Consider the following 10,979-nt stretch of genomic DNA (forward strand, 5'->3'; position numbering starts at 1 on the left):
CTTTGAACATATCTGTCTATTTCTCCCCAGTCTAAACTTTTTGGTTTTTTATTCCAACCAGGTTCCCACTTCTGTTGTATCACTCATCCCCTTCCTTCTCCTTCAAGCTTTTCCCTTCTTATGTGTCTTTTCCAAGTGCATTCCATATTTGAACTCCCCTGATGCATTATACTTGTCTGAATGAGGCAGAGCATTTGCCAGGAAAGGGACTCTGCCTTTTAACATGGTGTGGAGTAGTAGGGAAATTTACAGCATCATGGGATTTATTCCCAAGTTTAATCTCTGCTTCATTTATTTTTTCCCATAAATATAATTTTTTATTTCATCAATGTTCATACTAGCATGACAGTTACAAATGGGTACCATGCCTTCTGGTTGCAGTTGCACATTAGCTCTACGAAGCCAGGGATCTCAATAGGTTTGCAATCCTGCAGAACACTGTTTAAGTGACAGGTTAAGTTTATTGTTGTTCTCTGAAACATGCTGAACTTCAGAGATTTGATAGCTATCACATTTGTTAACAATAGGGCTAAAACCTAGCATGAACATCCACCAGTCATTTCTCTGCTGTGAAACTGAATCTCTGTAAGACTCAGTTCTTCTAACACTAGCAGATTCAGAATGGGACGAGAATTTTGCTATTGGCTACAGTGAGACACTGGCTTAGATCAAAGCCCAACATTTAGGTAATAAAAGACCAAATGAATCCCAGTGTAGGTTGCCACGTCATTACTAAAACCTAGGAATACTCTTCTTTTAAGACAGAAAGAAAAAAATATAAGGGCCTGAAGGTATAAGCAAATCCTTACGGTTGTGTTTATATCACCAGAGTCTTCCAATCCCAGAACCAGTGCTGCATTGCTAGTGTGCTTGCAGGCTGGGATGGGGCCATTGTCTCTGATTCACAGGCATTGTGTAGGGACAGCAGATAGTCTGACCCCCACCAGTCAATCCAAACGAGCAAAACTGCATCATTTTGGACTCTTTCTACCCTGCATATCCCCTCAATGGTACCTCAGCAGTTCCGCACCCTAAACACTCCTCAGTGCCTCCAGGACTTCCTTTTCAGAGTTTGTAATGTACCCTGAGTTTCCCACTGTGAAAATATTTTCCTACTTGGGTAAAGCCTCCCATCAGTGATAAATCTGAACTTGGAAAAAAACAACACACATGAGCTAGGGAATAATTGTGGTTTACGATATTCAAAGTTAACACCACATAGGACTCTGATAAGATTTAGGGCCTAGGGCTTGCAGCCTTTCTCCCTCGCCTCATGGCTAGATGCTCTCCCACCAAAATGCTCCCCAACATCAGTTTTATTTGCCATTATAGATGTAGTCTATAATAGAGTCTATAATATAGTCAAGACTATATAAACAAGGCACAGCATTTCATATAGTGATTCAAACATCTTGAATATGGCATTGCTTTAGAGAGAGTCCATATCAAGATTATTTGACCCAGCCCCACTCTGCCATGCTCATAAGCTGTTGAAGATGAGCAACATTTAATCACAATAGGTAGTAAAACCAATGCAACCAGAAAAAATATTCTCATACTTTTAGAAGGGTAAGAACACTATTTAAACTGAAATAATCCTATTATTTCAAGCTTTCTGAGCTTTTCTGCCAGTTTAGAAGATATTTTAAGACTGTAAAAGTGATATAGACACTTAAACAAGAGTGGAACTCTCAATAGTATGAACTGGCATAGTTCCAGCTAAGCTAGTGGCCTTATGGTGATTAAATTCCAGCATGAATTTAGCCCGAGAACCACAGAAATTATCATCAAATTGTAACTGAAAATGTCTGGACTGCTAACTCATTAAACATTCAATTTGTTAGACCAGCATCAGTTGTAATGCAAATGAAATTGCACAGCTCTTTTGAAACCACATTAATGAACAAGGGATGTTCTTATCTCACACGTAGATGACAATTCTGTGGTGAGGGAAAAGTGCACATCCTCTCCCTCTTCCTCACGCTGCCAGCTCATCACAAAGGACACATCATGACAAAGGACACTGGGGATCCCCAAGTGCTGGATCATAGCCAGTAACAGGATAAAGCAGACAAACTTGAATGGAAGGACAAGATTTAGGACATTTCAGGTGGATTTCCATGCTCAGCTAAATGCCAGCACCACTGAAACTCAGGTAGGCATAACCAGGCTCCCTAATGAGCCAAATGCAGATTGCTGCCTTTGCCACAGCAGTGTAGTGCTGTCCAGGTCTGTCCTTTGCTCTGCATGGGACATTGAGTGAAATGCAGGCTCAATAAATCATTAACATATTCACTCCCCTGGCAGGTATGATGGTAATTAACCTTGTGCTCATCCCTGCTGCTTTGAGAGCTAACCCAGTATCTACCACACAGCTATAATTTGATCTGATAACTACCATAATGGAGAAGAGATAAAGGCAAGCAGAGTGTCACAGGAGCCATGACAGGAGGGAATGAGCTGGCCAGTCATCTTTCTGAGTGGAGAGGACTGAGCCACAAGTAGCTCTCTGCAAGCAGAGGCTGACTGGTCAATGGGGCAGCCTGGGCAGGATGGGGCACTCTCCAACAGCAGCTGCACTTCTCTGAGCTCTGGGGTTTGCGGTGTGAGCCATCTCTCCTCAGGCCTGATGGATGAAATGTTCAGAGGTGCCCTGCTAATGGATGCTGCTTTTCTCTGGCAGCAGTTTTTCCCTTAGAGAAGCAAGGGCTGGACCTGTCAGCCTGTTTTCTGCAGTGCTGCTTCTTTCTGGCAGACACACAAAGTTCCATCAGCAATAAAAATAGGCTTACTGCCATGTCTCGGATGCACCTTTGGTTCTGCACTGTAGAAATAGAGAGAAGGAGGAAGGCAAAGCAATTTACCCTGTCCCTTTCTCATGTGAAAGATGTTATGCTTTTAAAGATGAGCAATGGCAACTTGCAAATGAAGGCACCAAGAGCACACGTCCCTTCTGCTCCATGCACAATGGCTGTGTCCTCAAAGACTATGGTATATTGAAGACCCAGAGAAGGGAGTTTGAATCCTCATCACAAGCTGGCAGACCTAATGCTTCTTTGACCTTTCAGTGCCTGCTCAAAGGCTGCTTTTCTGTTCTGCCAGAATTTGGAGAAGATTACAGATGTGAATTACTAGAGCTAAAGCCATGGAACAGAAGGCTTCTCCTAGTGCGCTCTACAGGTCATACTGTCTCACTAACTCTGGGTTGGCAGATTTTTATGCTGCCAAATACTGAAAGTGAAGGGAAACTGAACTCCTTCCTGGTGTCGATCAACAGCCTGTTTACAATTAGGATGTGTGAAAGGTGCATTACAAAATATAAATTGTTGTTTTCCTTCTCTTCTGAACATCACAGAATGACACAGGTCAGCCTGGATAAAGTGCTGGCTTTTGTAAGTACTCTACTCCTTAGCTAAACACAACAGTATATGGATTCACAAGAAGGACAGGGACTCAAGGTGAACCTGTTTATTTAACAGAAAAGAACACACCAGTATTACCTCAGTTTAGACACCACAAGACATCTGAGGCGCATCACCATATTGTTTGGAGAAATACCTCAGCCCACAGTGAAGTCATTTTCAAGTATTGTTGGTGAGCCTCTTTGCTTTACCTCACAGTTGCTTTTATGGGTCCAAATAGTTCTAGAGTTGTTAGAGTGGAGAGCAGAGCATGATCTCCAGGAGGAGAACAGCTCTTTAATCATTCTTACAGAGCCAGCACAAGGTTGGCTGAGAAGTCTCTGTGGTCTTATTTCTCATGCTGAAGACATGCAGCTTGCAAAGACAAAGCTCTGCAAAGACAAGAACTGGTCTCCTTTCCTTTGGCTTGAACAGCCCCTTGCACTGCAGTCTTTGCAGGTCTTCATTGGACTGAAGATAGATGCTTTGGTTTTAATGGACAAACAGTCCTTTCATGGTGACGCACTGGTACTCAACTTGGCAAAAATAAGAAAAAAAAAAGGAAAACAGGAGCGATGAGGCTTTCTGCACTTTCATTTTCATTGTCTCAGTATGGATTATAATGGCTGCATCTTTCTTAATATGCAAGGCTTCTCTTTTTCCTTCCTTCCTTCCTTCCTTCCTTCCTTCCTTCCTTCCTTCCTTCCTTCCTTCCTTCCTTCCTTCCTTCCTTCCTTCCTTCCTTCCTTCCTTCCTTCCTTCCTTCCTTCCTTCCTTCCTTCCTTCCTTCCTTCCTTCCTTCCTTCCTTCCTTCCTTCCTTCCTTCCTTCCTTCCTTCCTTCCTTCCTTCCTTCCTTCCTTCCTTCCTTCCTCCTTCCCTCCCTCCCTCCCTCCCCTCCCCTCCCCTCCCCTCCCCTCCCCTCCCCTCCCCTCCCCTCCCCTCCCCTCCCCTCCCCTCCCCTCCCCTCCCCTCTTCTCTTCTCTTCTCTTCTCTTCTCTTCTCTTCTCTTCTCTTCTCTTCTCTTCTCTTCTCTTCTCTTCTCTTCTCTTCTCTTCTCTTCTCTTCTCTTCTCTTCTCTTCTCTTCTCTTCTCTTCTCTCCTCTCCTCTCCTCTCCTCTCCTCTCCTCTCCTCTCCTCTCCTCTCCTCTCCTCTCCTCTCCTCTCCTCTCCTCTCCTCTCCTCTCCTCTCCTCTCCTCTCCTCTCCTCTCCTCTCCTCTCCTCTCCTCTCCTCTCCTCTCCTCTCCTCTCCTCTCCTCTCCTCTCCTCTCCTCTCCTCTCCTCTCCTCTCCTCTCCTCTCCTCTCCTCTCCTCTCCTCTCCTCTCCTCTCCTCTCCTCTCCTCTCCTCTCCTCTCCTCTCTTCTCTTCTCTTCTCTTCTCTTCTCTTCTCTTCTCTCCTTTCCTTTTCCTTTTCCTTTTCCTTTTCCTTTTCCTTTTCCTTTTCCTTTCTTTTCCTTTTCCTTCTCTCTTTCTCTCTCTCCTTTCTTTCTTTCTCTCTCTCCTTCTTTCTTTCTTTCTCTCTCCCTTTCTCTTTCTTTCTTTCTTTCCTTCTTTCCTTCTTTCTTTCTTTCTTTCTTTCTTTCTTTCTTTCTTTCTTTCTTTCTTTCTTTCTTTCTTTCTTTCTTTCTTTCTTTCTTTCTTTCTTTCTTTCTTTCTTTCTTTCTTTCTTTCTTTCTTTCTTTCTTTCTTTCTTTCTTTCTTTCTTTCTTTCTTTCCTCATCCATCTTGCCCTCTAGACTCTTCACCGTCCTTTGAATGCTCTCTAATAGTTTTCTATCCTTATATTTTGATGCCCAAAACTTCACCCCATACTTGAAGTGAGGCTGCACCAATGCAACACAGAGTGGAACCTGTGGTCCTTTTTGCTGCCAGAATATGCTGTTGACTCATATTCTACGTGCCATCAACAAGAAGCCCCAGATTCTTTCTATGACACTGCACTGCACAGGAAGCACTTCAGCCTCTTGTCTCCAGTCTGTTTGTGTGCCCAGAGTAGCCCTGTCCCAGGTATAGAATCCAGCAGAATCTTGTTAAAATTCATATGGTTCGTGATTGTCCAGCTATCAAAATCTTTCTGCAAAGTCTCTCTACCCTTGTTGGTAGAGATCTAATCTATCCCTCTGCCCTCAAAGGATCAACAGCTCCTCCTAATATAGTACTGTCCACAAATGTGATGTGTGAATGACCAAATGTCACTCATTGGACATTAGAAAAACAAGGCATGTGAGCAGAAGATAATGATCAGTAAAGTAGCAAGTGGATTTTCCAGCTTCTTTCACTTCTATAAGTAGCCAGTATATCTGGTGTGCCACATTCAATAGTGAGAATTGCATACCTTCTCTTTTTTTTTTTTTTTTTTTTTTTGGGCAACACAGAGATTTCTTCTAATAACTGAGAGATGACAATGCTCAAAATGGGTTTGAAACACCAAGAAAAGTTGGATCACCTGATCTCACATTAAGGTTTGACAAATAGCCTTGTATTTAGATGAAAGCAATAGCTCTAGGCTGCAGAATGCATCTCGGCATGTTTCATAGGATTAGGGAAGGAACTGTACCCAACCACAGAGAACCTGCCCTGGCTTTATATGGTCCAGTGAAGAGCAATACTAATGTTCTGAGGCCACCTACTGTTTACTTTTAACACATACATGTACGGGACACTCCAAAAGAGCAATCTTAGCGACTGGAAAGTACTCAAAAGAGTATTTAAGAAAGGTAAGTGCATCAGAAATAGAACTTGTTCTTCTTTAATTGCTGTTGCTCTATTAATACCATCATCCCTAAATTGTTAATATGATTGTTCATGGAAAATAAGTATTATCCCGATAATTTTTCATTTCATGAGCATATTCTGCATCTCCATAAGAATACCATAAAAAGACTCAGATCCTCCCAGAATGTCCACTTCCAAGTACTCAGGAGGAGTCTAGATACAAAGAGTGAAATCTTAGTCCCATTGACTCACAAGGAATTACTCCCATTTGTGTCAGTAGAGCTAAGTCAGTTTTTTTCTTTTATTTCATCATAACAGGAAATGTCTGATCTCATGCTGTTAAATCCATCTGCTGCCTCAAGCTTGGGCTTGAAGCACAATGACTAAAAGAAGGAGAGTGAAAAGTATGAGGAGGAACAGAAGCTGTTATCCAGAAGAAGATGTCTCAGACTGAAAGCCTCATGCTGAGCCTGTGAAGGCCAACCATTGCAGAACAAATTGAAAGAAAGCTATAACTGAAGCCACTGCAATCTTCTGCCTACTAGTAATGGTGGGAATAAGTCATCTGTATCACCCAGGGACTCCTTTCTATTTACACCTTACATGTTCTCAGCTGCTGTTAGGCGTTAGCGTTCAGTTCTCAGAACACAGGTCCCACTTGTTTTCTCATTAAACAGTTAACTGGATGCTCAGCCCTCCTCCTCCAGTTTCATCTAGCAAGCAATAGGACATTCTGATCTGTTACTACCAGTTCCTCTCTTCAGCATCTGGCTTATCAAGGCTTCTGTGCATCAATCAATTAATCAATCATCAATCAACCAAATGTCAATGGGTTATTCCTTCTTGTCAATTCTGATCAACTGTAGCTCTTTTCCATCCAATCCAAACCATATTCTTGCAAAAAACCTGCAAAAATTGCTTTTTTTCCAAAAGTTATCTCTCCTTGGTTCATTGTACCTCACTGGATAAAAAAAGCTTATCTAGATTGGATAGGAGGTTTATTTGTGCAGAACCTTTATTGCTGGATATGGCTCAGAAATATCATGTACCATGGAGCCACCATCACCCATCTCCAAGGAAAATGAACACAACCTGAACCATGTGTAAAATAAAGACTGCGTATGTTTGCTACCCATAAAAACTTCAAAATATTAAATACAAAGCAAATAAAAATAGAGGAATAATATGGAAAAATCCCACTGGCCATTAGCTGCACAGATATAAAATTTGCCATGTTGTCAGAAGAATGCTACTAGCAGCTTACTAAGAGTGGAAGAAACAGCAACGGGTGAGTGTTGAAAATTAAGTTTATTAAAGGATAAAACATGTAATAAAAAATTGTCTAATACTTCCAACACAAAGGACACAACTCAGTGACTTGAGATGTGTCCAATTCCCATTTGATCTTACAGTCCCCAAAGCTGTTGCTATATAAAAATAGTTCACTGCATTATTGTGGGCTCCAGGAAACCCAATCAGAAAAAACGACTGCTTCCTTCAGTCCTGGAATTCTTGTGCTATTAATACAGACCCACCCAGTTTGAAAAAAACAAGTTAATGCTACAAAAAAATGTGAGAAGAGACTTTTGAAGTTACTTACACCAACTCTGAGTAATGGTAGAAGCTTGGAATTTTGGCTGGTGAGAAAGAAGGTTATCTAACTGTTATTACTGAATGTGAGGACAGTGAGCAGTTGGCACTTTAAAATGAAGACACTGGTTTTAAGACACTACAGTTAATACTCTTGAATGCACGTGGGTAAATTTGCTATCAGAATCCCAGAAAATGTAGGAACCACAACATACTGAGCACTTAAATATAACTGAGGCTGCTAAGAAGTATTTGGGCATTTGTATTTTGTAAACAATAAGTATTTTGAATCTCATTGTAATGAGAAACTATTTTTACTGGAATTCAAGCAGCTCACTTGTAGGGACTTGAAACCATAAATTGTTTATTGCTTTCCTCAGCAGGTGTTAAACAATACCTTAAGATGATGATGTAAGAGGAAGTGCTTATTGAGTAGCTGGGTATTTTGCTGTATGCACTCCCTTTCCTCAACGTCAATGGAACATAATTAGAAGTAGATGCCTTCAATTACTTTTTTTCTTTTAGGTAAACATTATTCAAGCTTTCTTTCCTATATCAGCCCTGAAGATTTAAAGGGCCATGGTGAATTCAGAAAAATGAGATAATTACTGAAGTGAAAGATAAAACACTATCTGGTTACCAGCAACCGTGACCTTACCCATAGGAAAGTGAATGAAAAGAGCCCTTGAAGAGCTACATTGCAAAATGAGGTAGGGCTCAGGGGTGGCAGAGGAAGTGGAAACTCTTCCACTGTGAACACCAAACCTGAAACAGGACAGTGCACAGTGTTGCCATGTGCAGTGCATGTGAGCATGTGAGCTCTTAAGAGATCAAAGCAGTAAAATTGCACGATGTTGGGCTCAAGTCCCTTCTGTTGCAGAGAAAGGAAATCAGCTAGTGGAAATGAACAAAGAATTTAACAAAGACATTAATTAAAAGTAAAAAAGAAATCAGGGAAATAGTACTCTACATAAAACGTAAATTATGGACAAAATGAAAGAAAGAAAGAAGTATGATAGCAATGATAGGGTCCCTTGTTAGGTGTGGATGGTGTTCTGCTAATATACCACAGACAAAAATTTCCAGTATTATTTCCACTCTAATCTAGGTATTCATTGTACTGCTAAAGGTAAAAATGCCTATTACTTGACCTAGAGGATTTAACTTACATTGACATTCCTGTTAGAAATCAGTACTGTGCCACAGAGCACATACTGAATGGATTAAGCTCTTGGTTAAGTGAGGTTACATTCACATCACCTTTTCAGAGCCAGGACAGTTAAAACTGCCAGAGACCATCCCACTCACTTACCCACTTCCATGCAGCCATAGCGACACTTACAGGAAGTTTATGAGCCACATGCCAAGTGCCTACACTACTTAAAGGGAGTCTGAGAAGAAACTGTGGGGTCCGTTCAGGAGGAGCTAGCTGTGTGCCCCAAGATTTATCTCATGACAGCTCTTGACTTGGGTCCAAGTAGGAAGGCAGTTTGCAGTTGAGAATCAAGAAGGGGCTTGGCCCACACACTGTATAAATGTCTTCAATGTAAAAGATGGTAGGAAATGTGAACGATGGACATGAGGCATTGCAATTATCAAATGTAAGTCTATTGAGGTGGTTTAAGACATTAGTTCTCTTCAATAGGTCTCTGAAATCAATGCAGGCTGTAAAACTGCCATTTGAGAGTCACAATGAACAGGAACGTGCAGATAGGTGGTTAATCAGGACTTTTTCATGTCCTTAGTTCATCCGAGTGGTATTTTAATGCAGTTACACGTTTAAGTAGAAGATGGTAACACCATATATTGAACATATAGAACAAAGGAGCGACTTAGGAAGTAATGGTTGTGAAAACATTTTACAGACTACACTGAACAAACAGATGTTATGGTACAAAGAATGAGTATCACTCCTGAATCGGTGATCAGGACAATAACTATTAGACAGTCACACTGCTTTGTCCATGATGTATTCAACACAAATAAGCCTAACACTGGAGTACTGCATCCCAAACCAGCAAGGAATGAATGGGCTGTCTGTTCCTTTATGCCTTCATTTTAAAACTAGATCCCAGTTTAGAAGGTTGCCTTCAGTCTAGCACAAGATTCAGTCCGTGCATACCAGGGTGAAATGCAGAGGTTATGCAGGGCTTTGTGAATCACTGAGTAATTCCTTTCCCCTGCTGCTGTGCCTTCTCTTGCCTCCATCTCCAGCTTGCTTGCAGAAACACCAAGCATGGGAAACCAGAGCACTTCAGGCATGCTATCATTATTTAACTGGTCCATGAGCTTTCTCCCTGGACAAACATTAGGATACAACTTCCCAGCAACCTATGTATTAATCATAAAGTTCTGTAGCTGTGAGTTCCTCACATTGTAAATCACCTGGTGACTCATGTTGTCAAGTTATGCAAAGTTCACAAGACGTCTACTCAGAGATTTCTGTTTTTAAATTTTTAGCATTCCGCCCACAAAAATTCCTTGTATTGAGTATAGACACAGAAACAAATGATGTTAATGAGAAATAACTAGTATCTCCTCATAATTAATACTCACGAATCATCAGCAATAGCACAACCAACAATCAGGTTGTCACTTGCTTCAAGCCATTTCTAAAACTTTTTTACCAATGATAATTATATCTTCAGAACACATCTACTACTCATACAAAGTGTGTGCACTATTTCACTCAAGATACCAACAAACTAAAGAAAAAAATAACAAAAAATTTAGCATTAGTTGCCAGTTTATTATGCCCTTGTTTATTTCTTCAGACTTTTAGTCTCAGCTACAATACTCTTAAAATAATTTAAATAAATTGCCAGCTCTTCTCTAAAGTGGAATACTAACAAGAAATTTTATTTGTTTCTCAGACCATTTGCTTCTTTTTCAGAGCATTTCCTGGGCAGCTTTTGTGTACAGTGTCAATAACATAAAGATGGGAAAGAGAATGAGGCCATAACTGTCTGTGTGGGAATAAACTGATAAAAACAATTAAATGCATAATATAGAGACAGTCAGGCATGATTTATCCTCTATGAATAGAACAGTTCCTGTAAATGTGGGATTCATGAATCCCTTTAGTTTTGTTGTAAATTTACTTACACTTGAAACTCACGTTATATTCTTGGGGAGAGAGTTCCCTTTAAGGTGGCCAATTTATATTCTGTGGCAATTATATACTAATTTCTGGCTGAAACTCTTACCAGTTTTGTTCTGTGTAACATCTGTGGCTCCTGTAAGATTGCATGGACTATAAATTAGTTCAAAAAT

Source organism: Phasianus colchicus, chromosome 1 (assembly GCF_987193195.1).
Source record: "Phasianus colchicus chromosome 1, bPhaCol1.hap1.1, whole genome shotgun sequence".
In the NCBI taxonomy this organism is placed as follows: Eukaryota; Metazoa; Chordata; class Aves; order Galliformes; family Phasianidae; genus Phasianus; species Phasianus colchicus.